We start from the raw sequence: 18,212 nt of genomic DNA on the forward strand, positions 1-18,212 counted from the left end.
GACCACACTGTACCTGATGGTAAGTGAATCGGGTCCAATAGAATGGCAACTGATTGTATTATGTAATATGCCGGTAATGAAGTAGCTATTATAAATAAATGCAAAGGTCCCTGAGCCGTTTGTAGTAATCTATGAACGCTAATAATCTACAAATGTATGCCTTGCAGATCCTTACAAAAAGTAAGATTTGCTGAAATTGGATTTTGTAAAAAAAAAAATACGAATTTGGTCGTTAATAGTTCATAGCTAAAACTAACACCTATTTTAAATAAAGACAGAATTTTACCAACTCAAAAATTTTAATTTTCAAATAATATTTCACCCTATTCCATTAAATGCCAATAAGACATTCAGAAAATTAACTGAAAATTCTTTCATCAAGCTTATTAAAACGCGCTTCAGAGTCCCGAACGGAGCTTTAATACGTGGCCCAAAGCCGGTGGCACGTCTATAATGACGTCACGCATGGAACCAAAGTATGATAGCGTGATAAGGTTACTATGTTTATTAAAGAGGATTTTCTTTTTGATAGTATTATGTCGCATGGAAACTTTATGATTATTGGAAAAAAATCGAGAGCGGTTAATATGAACGTAAGTGATCCCTATCTTGGAGGTAGCAGGTTAAGTATAAGGATTATAGTAGAACAGTGGCGATTTGCCGAAAGGGGACCCGATACGACTTATAGGCACAAATAATATACATCAATGCGGTATGCGGTAGGCGGCGATAGCCTAGTTGGGTGTGGAACAGACTGCCAAGACGAATGTCCGCAGGTTCAAATCCCATGGGCACACACCTCTGACTTTTCTAAAATAATGTGTTTATTCTTTGTGAATCTCTTGTTCGCTTTAACGGTGAAGGAAAACATCGTGAGGAAACCTGCACATCTGAAAAGTTCTCTATAGGAATTTCGAAGGTGTGTGAAGTCTACCAATCTGCACTAGGCCAGCGTGGTGGACTAAGGCCTAATCCCTCTCAGTAGTAGAGGAGGCCCGTGCTCAGAAATGGGCAAGTATATAATACATGGCTGATATTATCATATTATTATTAATGCGGTCTGCAAATCATTCTAATGATAGTTAAATTTTACATAAATTACGGTTATATTGACCCTTCGTCAATATAGTAGAATGTAACCATGGTATTACTATTAGAAATTTTAGACTGGTTTCATAAAAATTTGTCTTACATTTTCTTGTTTATCAAATCTTATTCTTCTACAGTTTCTATATTGTTATATTACCTAGCACTAAGCACGTAAAGACGTTGAGCCTACGCCTGATCTTTCTCCAATCATGTCGGATTGCCACCTCTACGGACTATAAGAGTGAAGGAACATAGAGGACACTAGTATAGTGCGCACACACTTGTGCACTATAATATCTCCTTTGTACCTGGCTGATCTCAGTTAAGATTAACAGCCGTCTCTCTAATTCAGATAGGAGGGGATTTATTATATTCCTTAATATATATACCTAATATTAAACTTGCCGGCCCGTTGGAATCGGATATACACAGGCTGATCCCGGAACGCGACAATCTTACGTGGGCTACTATGGCAGGTTTTAACACCTTGTCGACGGCGATCATTATCCGGGCGGATATAAATTATATCCTACCACAAAGCATTTACCTCGGTATCTATACGTATATTGTATAAATATGTATATAACGGCAGGCTTGGTGTATGCACGTTATCGTCTTCCATAGCTTGTTACTACTAAGTATCGTGGGCGTATGTGGGGATATGCCGGATCACAATAGCTGATGTCAGATTTTAGTAGTTGTAGTTTTTGTCCCAAAACAATTATAATTCCAACAACACAAACTACTACGGAACGCGAGACAGTCTCCACGCACCCACAGCACTAGTCTCCAATAATATTATTCGATCACTTGATCTAAAACCAACTGAATTACTAATTTTTCATAGGCTTGTCATTCTCTTTGACTGCTAGCTTTTCGGCCTTCTTGATGTCGTCTGACATCCTCATTGCGCTGTGTAGCGAAGATTCTGTCGAATGCCATAAGATGGCATTGGCGTTCCATTTAAAATCAACTCGATGACGACACGGCCATCCTGCTTGCACACGTCCACGTGTGTTAACCTGTCGACAAAAACCAACACCAAGTACCCTTGTTGCATAACACTCGGTCATACCTGACCATGATATCTCTACTAAATATCACAAAAATAGTAATAAAAACAAACTATGCAACCTTATAAACTCTAACGTACATTTCTTCTATCGAACCCATTAACTAGATACCTCAATCCTCTTTCACTCATCACAACATTGTAACGCGAAGAGCCATGTACCATCGTTATCTCTTATAACAATTCACTCTGATCATTAATAAACTTGCCAGTATTTTTAATTCTTAAAATACCCGAGTAAAAACTTCTATCGCCACGGCCTCTCTCAGCCGAAGAGTCATCACCAACTCTCTCTCTGACGCGTCTTTACGATCCACGTAAAACGCACGTGTGCATCCCTCTCAGACTACACACGGGACGGTCTCTGCAGACCACGACCTCCACTAGAGATGTACGCCCACCGCACACCCACGGACTACTTGGGTTACCCCAAGAGACACCGACTTCCAACGGGCTACGACTACGTAACATCCACTAGCAGGTCGACTATCTACGGCCGATAGAGTTCCCACTCGTGTTCACACATGTAATTAACATAACGTTACTCATCACTATTGAGAATCTCATGAATTTCTAATTCGTCTGGTACATGTCCCTCTGGCATCTTACGTAATCGATCATAAGAATTTTTCTATTTACGTTTAAAATTCAAAGCTTGCAACGTGTAACGAAATAATCACCACGCAAAACTTCAGTCACCTTAAACGGACTTTTAAATTTTGGGTCTAATTTAGTCTGATTTCGCTCCTCGTTTTCTAATAAAACGAAATCACCTTCAGAAAACTTCGTATAAGCAGGTACTGTCTAAACTATTTTATAGAGTTGACAACAGCGAGCGTCTAAAAGTTCTTTCACGCGCTTACGAATAACCCTACGTTAATCAAACGACATTCTATATTGTCGCTATTGTACCCTACGGTTGGGATGTATTACCTTAATTTTAAACTTACCTACAGTCACGCGAATTGTCGGCATACCGGTTATAAAACACTGCATAACTTCTTAAAATTTTATCAAAGTTTAGATTTTTCAGTACCTATGAGACTCGTATCAACTACACTAGAATTAATTGTCTATTTGGCAATGTTACACATTGAATTTAAAACTTTAACTTATGTAAAGTAAAATCGGTCGCAGTCATGATTATAGAAAAGGCTAAATTTAAAATCTCCCGACCAATCATCATGCCACTTTGTAAGTAATCATCTTGTAAAACGTGAAATAAGATTTCAATAAGATGATCGTTAATCATTATGTAACACAATATTTGTTCTGTGCATAATAATCGTGAATGTCCGATACCAGTCATACCAATATCACATTACTAAATCGTTTACCTGAAAATTTTGCATTAAAACTCTTTAATCAACGAGCACTCATCACCAGAATTATAATAAAAACAGTGCAACTGACCATTATACTCTAAGGGGCCATAGGAGGTTGAACTGCACACAGGTTCACCCGTCGCTGTGTACGCACCTCGCTCTTGCCGCCACCGTCTGCTTGACTACCACCGCTCGTACAGCGCATGGCGATGTGTCCCGGTTTGCTACACTTGTAGCAAACTAGGGGCTTCGCTACCAGCTGCTGTGCTACTTGACTAGTCACCGTCGCTACTGGAGGATTTCCTGTACCATCATTCGGTTTGCTTCTACATTCGGATCGCTTGTAACCCGGTTTGTCGCAATTGAAGCACTTTATTTGTGGCATCTTTGCTCGTTTGACGTCAGATGTATTCAAGGTCTCACTAGGGGAGCTCATTTTTCGCTTTAGATACGCAAAGGATTGAAGTTCTTTTAGCATTTTGTCTCTTGTTGTAATGTTACTAGTGAATGCCAACCGCTGCAATCTTGAATCAAATTGGGAGACGTGAGCAAGTACAGTAGCCACTGCAATTTGTTCCTTATCGATTTGTTTCTATCGGTTAATGAGCGACGACAACAAACAGTTCGCATAAGCAACCAACGTCTCTTTGTCATTTGGCTTATCACTATGCAGGTTTATGAGAGTACCCGCTAAGGTTTCCGTCGGAACAAATCTGTTCGTAAAAAGTTCCTTGAACTCACTCCAAGTTATGCCGTGGTATGCAATTTGAGATAGCCATGTTGACGCTATCCCTTTTAAGGCCTTGCTAATCACAACGATAAGTTGGTTTCCTTGCATCGGATTATCGGCCAAACATAAGTCCACTGTTGCGCACCAAGATCTCGCGTCCGTTTCCGTCTTATTCGGGTCAAACTCCGGCAAATTAACTGCATTGGTCGTCTTTTGCGTTTGTAATGCCTCAATCAATGCTCGCATGTTTGCATTTTGTTGTTCAAATATAGCACGCCAACGATCACTTTCCGAATTATTATTTTGACCCGACATTGATCCCACTTCTGATAACGGCAGGCTTGGTGTATGCACGTTATCGTCTTCCATAGCTTGTTACTACTAAGTATCGTGGGCGTATGTGGGGATATGCCGGATCACAATAGCTGATGTCAGATTTTAGTAGTTGTAGTTTTTGTCCCAAAACAATTATAATTCCAACAACACAAACTACTACGGAACGCGAGACAGTCTCCACGCACCCACAGCACTAGTCTCCAATAATATTATTCGATCACTTGATCTAAAACCAACTGAATTACTAATTTTTCATAGGCTTGTCATTCTCTTTGACTGCTAGCTTTTCGGCCTTCTTGATGTCGTCTGACATCCTCATTGCGCTGTGTAGCGAAGATTCTGTCGAATGCCATAAGATGGCATTGGCGTTCCATTTAAAAATCAACTCGATGACGACATATATATAAGTACAGTGATGAATTTCGCACTGCTGAAGTATCTCCTCACGTCGGAAGGTCCAATATGCAGCCAATATGTCATTATCAGTCCATATCCGCTGCTGCAGACGCGCCGCTTGAGACGAGCGGATATTGTGAGATAATACTACGTAGCAATGAATAACAATGAGCTTGCGGTATGTATAATATTGTTTTTTATTTCATGTATACTGCGTTTATTCTTTACGACCTATTGTCGAGGCTTTGACCGTGTTAACATTAATAATAGGAAGTGGGACTATTTATATTTATATGGGTTTCTGGACACGCATCGTCAACGCATGTGAATCTTTAGATATAGTAACGGAAGTCATGGTCAAATAAAACTGAAAGGGATTCAGAAAATGAAGGTAAATTAAAGCATAGAAGATGGTTACCGAATATTCGAATCCTTAGTTTGTCAGAAGACAATATCTCGATGTAATATGAATGGACCGCAGCACATAACCATCATGCTAGAAACACCATGGTTTGCCGAAGAGAGTGGAGAATACAAACATCCATCATTAAACACCAGCACATCACACCTTGTGAAGTGAGTCTACTTTGGTCAGAAGTTTATAGTAAAGACTATTTTTAGCCCCGTTCCCTTTACCCACTCAGGTTGCATGAACAAAAGAAATGCAAAATCGCCGAACCCGCTAAATAAATTCGAAGGCATAAAGAAAATAGCGGAAGCGAACTCTTCAATTATTCATGCGCATTAACGGGTGACCTGAAAAGGAATCCAAATATTGTCCGAGCGTCGAAATACAGTCTTAATTACCCACACCGCAAAACTACGGCTCCCGTTAAAATAGCTTGTTAATCTTGGAAAACTCGCTTTCGGGGCTAGATTTACAGAAAATCTGCCCGCCGAGTTTTATTTGCCCATATAAATACGGCTTTATCTTACCTAATAAATTGCTATGCGGTACAGCGGTATCATTCATGTTTGGATGTGCTTGTAAATGGAAGCGGGACTTCCGGATTCAATTGAGTTTAATATAATTTGGATTTTTGGCTCGGACTCGAGTTTATGACTGGGATAGAGGTTCTGTTGAAGTCAGAAATGTTGATTATCGTGTCTTTGTTTAATCTTCAAAGTGATTTTTTTTCATATGTACTTAAAAATTACACGGGCTTAGAACATAGACGTCACAAAGACTTTTAAATAATCAATATTTACAAAATTCGCAAGTTTCTGTTGCGCGAACTATAAAAATATTTTGTTAACCGACAGTATTAATATCGTAGCGACCTATCCAATACCAACATTGGAGGGTATAAAGCAATTTGCAAATTTGAAACTATACACACAAAAAGCTTACATAAAGTCAATTAATTAAAAGATTACATCGGCCGCGTCTGCCGAAGAGCTACACAAACCACTGAAAATATCAGAGTCTACAGCAAGAGGTCCACAGCGTCAACAGTTCACCATAATTGAATCGACATAGGTAATAGTTGATAAAGGGAGGCTAGTACCTGCGGGCAGATGGCGAGGAGAACAGGAGATCGGACCCCTCGCTCGCACCCACCCTGTTACAGGTATGACTAAACAAGTCCGCAACATATGTTCAGTATACGTTTGTTTCGCAGCTAAGCGTAAATAGGCTTCGGCTACAAGTTTCGTTTTCTATACGTCGTTGTGGGTGGCTGATAACGAATTCAATCAAGAGGAAGTGGTTGATGTATTTTGCGTACGTCTAAAAAGTTTTACGCTTTCCCCTACGCCACCAAATAGGTAACACAAATGAGTGACCTTTCACTGTCAATTTGACGTATACGAAATAACCTACAAAATTTAAAGTAAAATATCAAACACAATCTAAAAATTGAATTGAGTTGAAGTAAAATGTTAACGTTAGATTATTCTGCAATTCTTTTAATATCAATGAACATCGCACAAATGGTATTTATCATATTTTTACTAGTACCACTTGTAGATATTGTCACATTGTCAAAGTACATAAAACATTATCAAGATTTGTTGGGACACAGTCCTTTGTTCAGAACTTTTGCGGCTTTATATGCCATTGTGATTGCTGGATACGGCATATTAGGTCCGACAAGAACGCTAAATAAGCCTAGGATACCGAAAAATATTACGCCTCAATGAGACATCTCAGGAAAAACTTATTTGGATAATTGAATCGACTAACGCAACTAGAAATTATTTGTTAGCAGGATTCTCTTTATTTTATCTCTTAGTCATTTGGAGGTTATTTGGAGTATATAATATTTTCAGCTAAATTACATGAATTTTCTAAATTGATGGGAAACTACGAATTGATTGATATTACATTTACAAGTGAACCTGAGCCCGAACCGGAACCCATGTTTATAATTGATGAGTCTATAGATGAGGACGAATCAGTTCACTGGCCGTCTATGGTCGAATTAAATAAAACTGAACATACACGGATAAAAACTTTTTTTAAAGAAACAAAGAAGAAGACCAACGGTGATATAAAAGAACCCACAGATTCAGAAAAGAAAAAATCTGAAAGCAAAGACAAAGCTACTGATTCTAAAGCCGTTGCGCAAATAAGCGAGGATCCAAGCCCTGAAGAAGAAATTGAAATTCAAAAGGAAACATCAAAAAAAGAGAATCAAAAAGAAGGCAGTACGGACCAGTCCGGGCCATCTGATAAGGCAGAAAAATGATAAACATATTCAGTGCATTTATTGGTATATTACTGTTTGTAGAAATCGTTTTTGTAGTAGCATTGCTAAAAAGCCTGTCGCAGAACCGTGCGTTATAAGAGATGTTTGGTGTAAATTATTAGAAAGTACAAACAATCCATCAAGGATGTTAGTACTCATGTTATTGTTGATGTTTTGTAATACATTTTTAGAATTATCCTACGAGAAAAAGTCCTACGCGCACCTACTAGATGATGTCAAAGATAATCAACTAATATTAGAATTTTACTTATGCAAGGTGTCTATTTGTTACACATGTTTCTTTATAGGTCTGTATCTTCTTATGTTGATTGAGAGAATAGTTCATTTTCTAGTCACAATAGCTAGGTTGTTAGAGTTCGAACTGATGTGTAGACATGCAATACTAACAAGAGAAGACGCGACGCAAATGTCCAACACAACGATAGTATTGACAAATTTGTACAATGGCACCATTAATCTGCACGCCAAACGTAAAAGCGCTACGAACAAATGATTTTGTTGCTTCGCAACTCTGGTGACGGTTTTTTGTGAAATAAATTTTATCGAATGGAAATATTGAAATGGTTTCATTTTTAATGCCTGGAATGGAATATATTTCTACATTTTGTTATTCAAATTCTAAACAAAAGGTACATACTATTGTATAGGATTCTTTGACGCTTTTCACTACTATATAGTTTCAAACAAAAAGTACAATCAAGTTATCCATTGACAGCGTGAAATATAAAAAGAATATAACTGAATCCGAATACGAATTTGAGTTACATTGATTGACAGTTTTTGAAAGACTTAAAACCTGAGCTTAAAACAAACATGATCATAGGCAAAACATAGGACAGTATCTACAAATAAAAATACTGTAAATATAAACATTCCGCAAAATGTAACAAGAAGTAATTATACATCTAGTCATAATGGACACCGGTTGCATAATACTATCCTGCCTTCTCTTTTTTACAAATGATTATGATCTTGGCCATGTTGAACCCAATTTATGACGTCCGGAGAGTTACCGACAGCATCAACAACTTGATGAAAAACCACAAGCGTTTGTATTATATGGTTGTTATCTCCTACTTCGTGTGTGTTGTCCACTTCGGTATGTATGTACCTCTCCAAAACATTCACAATTTGGTGTTCTCCACTGAACTAAACGATTACAACAAGCTGGTATTATTCAGTCGTGTCGAAAAGAATTATGTGATTGCTGGATTCTCGCTGTTTTTAGTAGTCGTTCAATACGCAGTAAGGGCTCTAATTGCGTACACAGCAAGTCTAATGGATTTCTTTAAGAGAAGCGAACCTTTAGTATTACGCTCGGAGTCCAAAGAAAACAAGTCACATCTGACACACAATGAGTACATAATGGCGAACTTGCTGCGAGTGAAGAGGTCGATATCCTACGAAACAATACTATTCGACAACGAACTGAAGGAGCAGCTAAAACTCATGATCAGAAACATCGACTTCCCTCAAACGCGGTGCACAATTTCTAAAATTTCTGAGACGAACATCGAATAAACGTCGCGTGATTGGCGGCAAAACTTTCACCAATAAAACTTATTGTTTTCCATTTTCTCTTTAGTTACGAGTGTTCCTGCGTAACTATTGGATGTTGAAGTAGAAAATAGTGGCAAGTATTTGGAAATTTTCCCGACATTACGACGGAGGCGAGGCATCGGAAAATATTCGGAAAGATAAAATAAAATGCCGGTACAAGAAGTAAAGGGAAAGAAAAATGGCAAATAGGAATGTCGAATGGGAATGTTTGGAGCGTGGAAAAGGGTGTCTGTATACATTAGAGGTCTGAAATGCTTTCGGTAGAATTGAGTATAACATTTGCAGGGTACCCACACAGTCATCAAACGGAATGCTAGATGATTTCACTTTACGATATATTAAATAATCTCAGCTTACAGCTTCGCGGAATGGTTACAAACAGTGAATGCTTCCTTAAGGTAATGTTTGGAATGACTTTTGTCAGCTATGTTTACCTAAGTTATATTCATTTGGTGGACATTTTAACACCTTTTTTTTAATGTGCTCATATCGTTAAACCCTGTTTCCAAGAAAACTATTACGATTTTTCTAATTTTTTACAGTAATATAAAATTGCTCATATTATGTGTTAATTATTACAATATTTTTTCTATTAAAATTTAAAAACTATTATTTTTATTAACATCAATGACGGGTTAGGAGAGGAATAATTCAGTTTGTTAGTAAACATTGTAATGCTCATAAACAGCACCACCTTTCAGAACTTTAAAGTATATCAAATTGACTTAACAAATGCAAAGTCTTTTAAACCTTAATAATTACACTGGCTAACTTCTACAAATCAGAGCTGAACAACGCTTACAATGCTGCTTAACGCCAGAAAAATCCAAACGAACACTCACGATCAAGAGATAATAGATCTATTAAGTCTTCCATTTTTAATTTCATTCCATTTTCAAAAATAACACGCCAGCAAACTCCAACGTATAATGTAAACCACGAAGTTATGAACAAGCAAAGCGGGCATGAAAAAACGTCCCATTTTCCTAGATAGCCTCTCAATCGGTTAATACTCCTCTCGCGAAACAATGGAAGTGTTGTGTCGTCTGAAGTCTTTTAGTAGGTGCACGAGCGCTCAATGAAGATGGGTATCGAAATTTAACGTTTTGAATACAAAGCAGCTGTTAGCAATAAGCTTGTTCTATTGATTTTGTTATAGTTTTTTTTTTATCTCCATTTTTGTGAGTTTGATGTTTATATTTATCGCTTGTGGAATTTTTAAATAGAATTTGTTTGTTATGTAGGGAAATGAGGACGTGTTAAAAAAAATGATAATTTCTTATTGTTGACAGAGTCTAAAGATCTCATAAGTAACTAACTATAAATTGTACAACAATAATGTTATTCTTATTCCTTACTGACTTATAAGAAATAAGCCTGTAGACTGCGTGATAAAAAAAATCCGGTATATTAGCCCCGCTAAACATTTGTCTAGCATAAAATGGAGCCTATATTTAAGTTGGACTTGTAGCAATACATCCGTGAAATTTGCATTCGTTTGTACGCGATGCGTGTACGTATATACAGAAAGATGAAAATTTTAAAACTGTTGTTTTTTCATCTATTACTCTAAAAAACCCGCCATATTAGTATTTCTTCAATATCTACAATGTACAGATATCGACCTGTTACAACTATATAATTATGAAGATTACAAAATGGACATTTTCAATGAAAATTTTTACTTCATCTCTATATAACCCTACAAAATATGAAATGCTTTTTTTACTGTATTCTAAACATTATATTCACAATAATTATATTATGAAATTTCAGTCAATTTTGATTACGTGCAACCAGAGAACGTGATAGAATAGTCGCCGCATGATATAACTTTTCTGCCAGTCTACGTAGCCGAATATTTCCGGAAACGCCCGGAGTTATCTATTAGAACAGCGGCGAGTAACAAACTGTTTCTATATACATTAAAATGAACACAATAACCACCCCAGTAACAGCCAGCCTAAAGTACATCGATCCACAAGTTTTGCAACAAAACTTGCCCGCACAGGGCAAAGACATGCGTATTGTGCCCGCGTCCTGGCACCGAATCAAAATTGCCAATTCGGCGCCAGTCGCTTGTCAGGTATCCGGGCGTTACCCGGGATCAATGGGCTGCTTTTAAATATAACCTCATGACCGTTCCAAATATAGAAATGTGATTGTGGTGTTTTCGATTTTCGAACAAGTTCACTGCGAAGTCTTGTGAGAATGGATACTTTGTTGTAATTAAATTGATATCTGAATGTATTTGTTATGATAAATTGATTTATAATATTAATGTAAGGGAATATTTGACAATATTTGTGTAAGAGACAAAGTTTGATACCACTGAATAAATTGAACAGGAATACCAATAATATTAATTATCTATTGAGTGGTTCACAATTAATTTGGTTTATCCATATAACTATCACTATTTAATAATCTATTATAATTTGATAATAATATCAGCCCTGTATTATATACTGTCGCACGGTAGCCACGGGCTTCTTCTAGTACTGAGGGATTAGACCTTAGTCCACCACGCTGCCCTAGTGTGGATTAGCAGACGTCACATACGATCAAAATTCTTATAGAGAACTTCTCGGATATGTAAGTTTCTTCGCAATGTTTTTCTTCACCATTAAAGCGACCGATAATTTACGAAGAATACACACATTAAATTATAAAAATTAAAGGTGCGTGTCATTGGAACACAATACATATAACAATACAAAATCAGAGGTGCGTGCCCCTGGGTTTTGAACCTACGGACATTCATCTAACAGTCCGTTCCACTCCCAACTAAGCTATCGCTATGTATTATATATTTATATATAATCCTTTTCATACCTCTCTACCGATACCTAACCTTCCAAATTCCCTTTGACCCAAACCACAAAGAATCGCCTAACTGCACCATATACCCAAGTTAACCTCGACAAATAACATCCCAGTTTATTATTAATCCGACGCAGCGTGCCCGTGGGATTGCCGGGATCAGATCTTCACGGGCGATACCAACATGCAGCAATTACAAATCTGTTGGTTTTGGGATAAAGTCATTGTTAGTGTAATAATTTATGTTTACGTGAATGTTAGATATTGAAATATTTTTTTTTTTTTTTAATTTTCGCGCGGTTTTTTATATTATGATTTTCTTTCGACCTTTCAAAGACTTTTCAACCTTATTGATCACGGGGGGACCGAAGTGTTGGTCCGAAAAGTTAGAGTTACAATAATATGTACCCACATTTTACCATAATACGTAGATATAGTAAATTTGCCTTTTCGGACTAACATCTCAGTCACCCCCATGACCATGAAAGCTGCAAAGTGTTCCAAAAACCAGAAGAAAATTATAAAATAAAAACCGAGATAAAATCCGACAAATAGTTTATTTTATATAATATTAATTTCAACATCTTTTTCGGTGTTTTGATATTTTGACATGCCAATGGTAAATGAATAATACATTTTCAAAGATGAAATGGATACCTTGAAATATAATGGTAGCTTACTAGAACTGGTAAATGCAAACGATCTCGATTCTTAAGTTAAAAGAAACGATTCGAATAACACGTCATGAGGTACCAGCGCGTATTGTAACTTATATCCAATATAGGTTCGACCTCTATATTTAATCAAAGGACGGAAATAAGATCTGCAAATCGTCTGCGTGTGGTATGTAAATCCAAGTTTAAGCTAAATTTTAGAGCATTTCTTTACAAAGTGGAAGGGCGGGTCTTGGGATGGTGACATGTGAAATCTGTGTTCATGGAGATATTATTATTGCATTTCTATAGTCGATATGACCGCTATCACCTCCGTTGAACACCTGTTCCGCCTGACCAATGATAAGGAACATGGCCGACATACAAGATGCTAACGGCTGACCTTCAACAATGAAGAGGCAATAATATTATTAAAACTTACGCGAAACATATTAAATTAGTCGAAAACAACACGGTTTTACTCACGTTTAAAAAGTAGTCGGAATCGCCGACCAGTGGACAGTGGTCGAGAGGCCTCCGCGACGCGACGTCCTCTTAGCACTCGTCCCTGAGGATGACCTTTTTTTTTTGTTTTCGTGGAGAAAGTCCCTTATTACTACCGCCCAGCCTTCGTGGGGGGCGACTGAGCGGTTATGCTGGGGTAACCGTGCCTTACGGCCCGGCGTTGAGCCGCCCGGATTTGATGACGACCTTCGGGCGCCGGGTCGAGTCCCTACCCTATGTACAACTAACCTACGCACGGCCTACCAGCGAAAACTCCGCGGTGGCCCTCTTCGACGCATTAGGGACGGCTGCGGGCTTCCTCTGACGGAAGTGTCTAAGTCTTCGTCCGCAGCCGCCCCTGCGCGATGCCGCCTTGCGGCCCGTCTCCTATGGGGAGGGGGGGGGGCTCAGAAGCCCCCGCGCACCGAAGGACGCCCTCGGCGTCTACGGCAGCATGAGGCCAACTACACACTGCCGTCCATCCCGGGGGTTAACCGAAAAATGTGCAAAAATGCACAATGTACTAGGGCGGACAGCCCCTGCGGCCCGCCGACGACCCTATTAGTCGCCTCTTACGACAGGCAAGGGATACCGTGGTGGAATTCTCCAAACGCCCCCATTCCACAGGGCGGGCCCCTGAGGATGACCTACTTAATAGGTCGAAACTGGTCGGCGATTCCGACTATTTTTTAAACGTGAGTAAAACCGTGTTGTTTTCGACTAAATGAAGAGGCATTTGACGAAGAAGAACTTCTATCCCACGGAACTTACCTTTTTCTGTATGAATGCCTTCTGTACCCCTGACAATGTATAAGCAAAAATGAATGATCACCGGTTAGTTAAGAGGCTAGGTCAATCCCTGGTCATGTTTAACCAAAAACAACTTACGGGCTAAGGAATAGGCTCAAATAAGACCTCATCGGTTATTATCAAACTTTTTCAGACACTGTTAAGCTAGCTGGTGGTATGAACGGTAATTATGTCTCGGTACAGCGTGAGATTTATTTTATCCGCAGATATCTGAGAGGGCCCTTGGCTTGAGACGTCGGGAGCGAGACGCTCGGAGGCGCAAGGTAAAGACGAGAGGCGACTATTTTTTTTCTGTTAAGGTATCGAGCCACTTTACTAGTATTTTTTTTTCAAATATACTAAGCAGAATGTTTATATGATAGTAAAGATAAATAGTAGTTTAATTTTAAATTCTAAAGTCATTAACTGCATTGCGTTTTGTCATCCAGAGATTTTACGAGTCAATGTCATAATGGTCACAAATTGCTCCTTGATATTTTTTTTTTATTGGAAATTATTTTTTATTGGACTACTTCGATGGCGCAGTTGTATTACTAATGCAGTGTTGAGGTCTCAGGAATAATTCCCGGGATGGGAACAGTATATTAGATTTTTATACTTAGTATCAGCCCGAAATTTTTGTCTAATTGGGCGACGGGCCCACCCCCATCACATTATGGGATGGAATACGCATGGCGGATATTTGGCGCCTCCGCATACCACTTTGGGGGTTAAATGGCGTGAGTGTGTGTGTGTATTTTTAACTATTATACTAAAAATGCCGTAAAAATAATTCCAGTTTCACATTTTACATTCTTGTATGCATCAAAAGAATGAAATATTTCACAGCTGGCATTCAAGCCTACTATTTATAACGTATTTACTCCATTCCTGAACTATTCAAAGGATAACAAAGGTTCACCTGATTTATAAAAGAACGTAAATCGTCCGCGAAGCGCTCACAACTCGGACCGCACCGCTTTTATCTCGATAAAACTCAGATATATTCTTTTGAAAGAAAAGCCTTTGATCTGACCATTCGTAAGCGCACAGTCGCGTAAATACCGGCTAGTTCCACCATTTATACATGAATGATATATTTTTATTGATATCTAAACATTTTTCAAATCATTTTCTAAGATTGAGATGCTTTCTGTATCATAGTATTTGATTGTAATATCTTAAATGAAGTTTTCCTGGTTTGATACGGTCAAATGGAGTAAGAATGAAACTAGTCTTGTCACTAAGAGATCGACAGATTTTTTATTTAAAACATAATACCAACATCTTACAGAATATTTATAAATTAGATAACTAGGTAAATCTGCCATAGTGGCCCATGTAAGTGTTCGCGTGCCGGGATCAGCCTGTGTATATCCTGTTCCAACAGGCCGGCATAATTGTGTCGACTGCCGAGGGGTAATCATCTCTCGTCAGTCGACATTCTATTGGACCGCGCTCCGTTTACCATCAGATGCAGTGGGGACACTGTGTCTTGTCCGTATAAAAATATATGTTTGTGTATTATTTTATTCGTTTCTTTTGTCTCTTTGGTGTCTTGATTCATCCCGGCCAAATATCATCATCAGCAGCAGCAGCAGGATGTCGACTGCTGAACATGGGCCTTCCCCAAAGATTTCCAGATCGCCCTATTGGAAGCGGCCCGCATCCAGCGACCTTCTGCGATTTTTATGAGGTCATAATATACATACAAAACAAAGCCACCATAGTGTACCATTCCTAGTTAGCTATTATACATCTGGCATGACCCGAAGCATAATTTTGGCAATCATCAAGGGACGTGTCTCTTGGACTACGTTATATTTGGATCACAGTGCAAGTAAGTACATTTTGCCGCGGCAAAATAAAATGTATGGCGATGTGAACAAAGCCGCTTGCTTGTTAGTATATTATCTGACTACCCATAAACAGTAAAAAAGCAATGCCTTGCAATTCTCATCCTGAGATGTTAAGGAATAAGTCAGAAAATTGTAAGTTAATTGTGGTTAGTACATTGTCCTTCTCACGTGGGATAAGTGCTGCTCGGTAGCTCGCATAGAAATCTTCTAACATAGACGTGAGTCCAGATAAAATCGCATGCACACAAACCACGAACCTCAGCAATAAGCCACGCAATATAAAAAGAAACGTCCTTACGTATTCCACACTAGTTCAAAGTTTAAGTGTTTTAACCCGAAGAGTAATAGAGCTGGAAAATCCGACCGAGATGGCTTAATGCAACTACGCGGGCGCAAGACAAGGACAGATATAGTGGTCCTGCTAATGGCCCCGGGCAGTCGAGCCAAAGGCGCTCTCATAAATAAATGAGCGAATGTGTTTTCTTTTTTTTTCTATTTTTTCTTGGCGTAGGGTGCACATTCACGGAGTTAGCGGCTCGAGGGTGGAATTGTTTTATGACCAGTTGTAACGTGGGAACTAGGTTAGTTCTGTGTACACAGCGGCCGTGTTTGAAACAGTTTTCCGCGCTAATTTCGAGTTTTAAATGGATGAAAATGTTTACTCAGAAGAAATATGACCTTCGCCTTATTCCATGATATTTAAATTTGAAAATAGAATATACTTAAACGACAAAAAAATTAAATAAGTTTGAAAATGGAATATAGATTAAAAGTAAGATTCTAAAAACATACTCAAATACAAAATAAAAGTAAACGAATTAAAAAATACAGAGATTCGTATTTTCATTCGTGCGCCGAATTCGAGTGACCTATACCTCTTTGAATGTGACGAGGTCGTGCCCCGGGCTAGCCGACGTTTATAGGTCTAGATCTAGACTGTTCGCAATTATATAACAAGAGCGTGAACATTATTCAATGCAGTATTCTTTGGGTCTGACTTGTGTGCCGTTTATATTCGGAGCAACACATTTTATTAATCGACTTTTTGTGACGCAGTTTGAATATACATAAGTTACTGTGTCTGTAAGCGAAAATATAAAATAATACATGTATTAGGAATAATAACACAATAATGTGTACAAGTATATTTTTTATAACAAATACGTATCCAAATGAAGTTAATCGCAAACGGTTTGCTATTAAGATTGCTAGAGGCTAGGACCAAAAAAAATGTCTTTAATCAAGTTGAAATATAGGTAAGGGTGGCCACGGCTTGGCTGTGCCTTTGCATTGCTTTAGTCCATGTGCGGCGGATACTGCTTAACATCAGTCGAAACGCTCGCTCGTTTGTCTATTAAGGCAATAAAAAATACATCAAAATAAAACTGGCCGCTTTCAAATCATTTGTCCGAGGAAAACGGTTGAAACGGTTCATTACATCAACTTCCGGTTAAACGTACACGAAGGCAATGCAAGAAAATTTATCTATCTAGAGTTTATTGTGGCCATTTTGCGGAGTCCATTGTAGGCGTCTATGCCGCGCTGTTTGGGAGTGATCCAAGTGATTAACTCTCGACGATTTAAACTTTAAAGTTATTGCTTATTTTCTCAGTAAAAGAGATATTTTTTCAAAGAGAATTGTTTCCTGGTTTTATTAATATTGGGATAGTGACGTAAAAGTATTTGTAGAAGACTTGTAAATCTGTTTTAACAGAAGTCATGAATATACAAACATACACATTTCGTGATGTTCGTCATGTAGCTGTGTGTATCCTTTTATCCCCAAAATGGTAGATAGAAAAACAACTAGTTCTCCCATTGTCGCCGATTCCGTCTCATAATATGACAGAAGGCAAGAAATCATATGACAATAATTATAAATTTAAAATTTGTTTCTTAACAATATTCTTAGCAACTATACACATAATATTTTAATAGCATCAACTATCACTATCAAGTATTCAAACAAGTTTTTTTTAATATAAATAAAATAAGTTAATAAAGCTTCAAAACCGCTCATAACTTGCACCATCACCAAGGTCCGAGTCGATATGTCTGGTAAGACCCTAAATTATTAATGTTGATTTGTATTTACTTCGCTCGCTGAAAGTCGTTGGAATGTTATATATTCCTTTTTAGAGATTTCTAAGAGATTTCAACGCGCCATTTATGCGCATATTTTGAAGTACCGGGGTGACTGGAGTCTAAGGTCCAGTAAAACTGGTTTTAAATATGTACGGCACAAAACAATACTGTGAAGATAATAATATTTTGATGGTATCTGTTAAACTTCATGCTATACAAGCACTGAGCGTTTGATAGACCGAGTCAGAGTCGTTGATGTCTCATCCTCTCCCAGTGACCG

At 38.2% G+C, this 18,212-nt stretch overlaps 1 long non-coding RNA gene and 1 other non-coding gene across 2 annotated transcripts; both read left to right on the forward strand.

The window, feature by feature from the left end:
• The first annotated feature begins 6,712 nt into the window (after positions 1 to 6,712).
• On the forward strand, positions 6,713 to 8,212 carry LOC115444143. The gene is made up of 2 exons (XR_003938710.2): positions 6,713 to 6,883; positions 7,220 to 8,212. It is a non-coding gene; the product is annotated as an uncharacterized LOC115444143 (long non-coding RNA).
• Positions 8,213 to 8,399: 187 nt separating this feature from the next.
• LOC115444142 lies at positions 8,400 to 9,780 on the forward strand. Its single transcript, XR_005111970.1, has one exon. It is a non-coding gene; the product is annotated as an uncharacterized LOC115444142 (transcript).
• Positions 9,781 to 18,212: the final 8,432 nt, after the last annotated feature.

The sequence above is a fragment of the Manduca sexta genome, chromosome 8 (assembly GCF_014839805.1).
Source record: "Manduca sexta isolate Smith_Timp_Sample1 chromosome 8, JHU_Msex_v1.0, whole genome shotgun sequence".
In the NCBI taxonomy this organism is placed as follows: Eukaryota; Metazoa; Arthropoda; class Insecta; order Lepidoptera; family Sphingidae; genus Manduca; species Manduca sexta.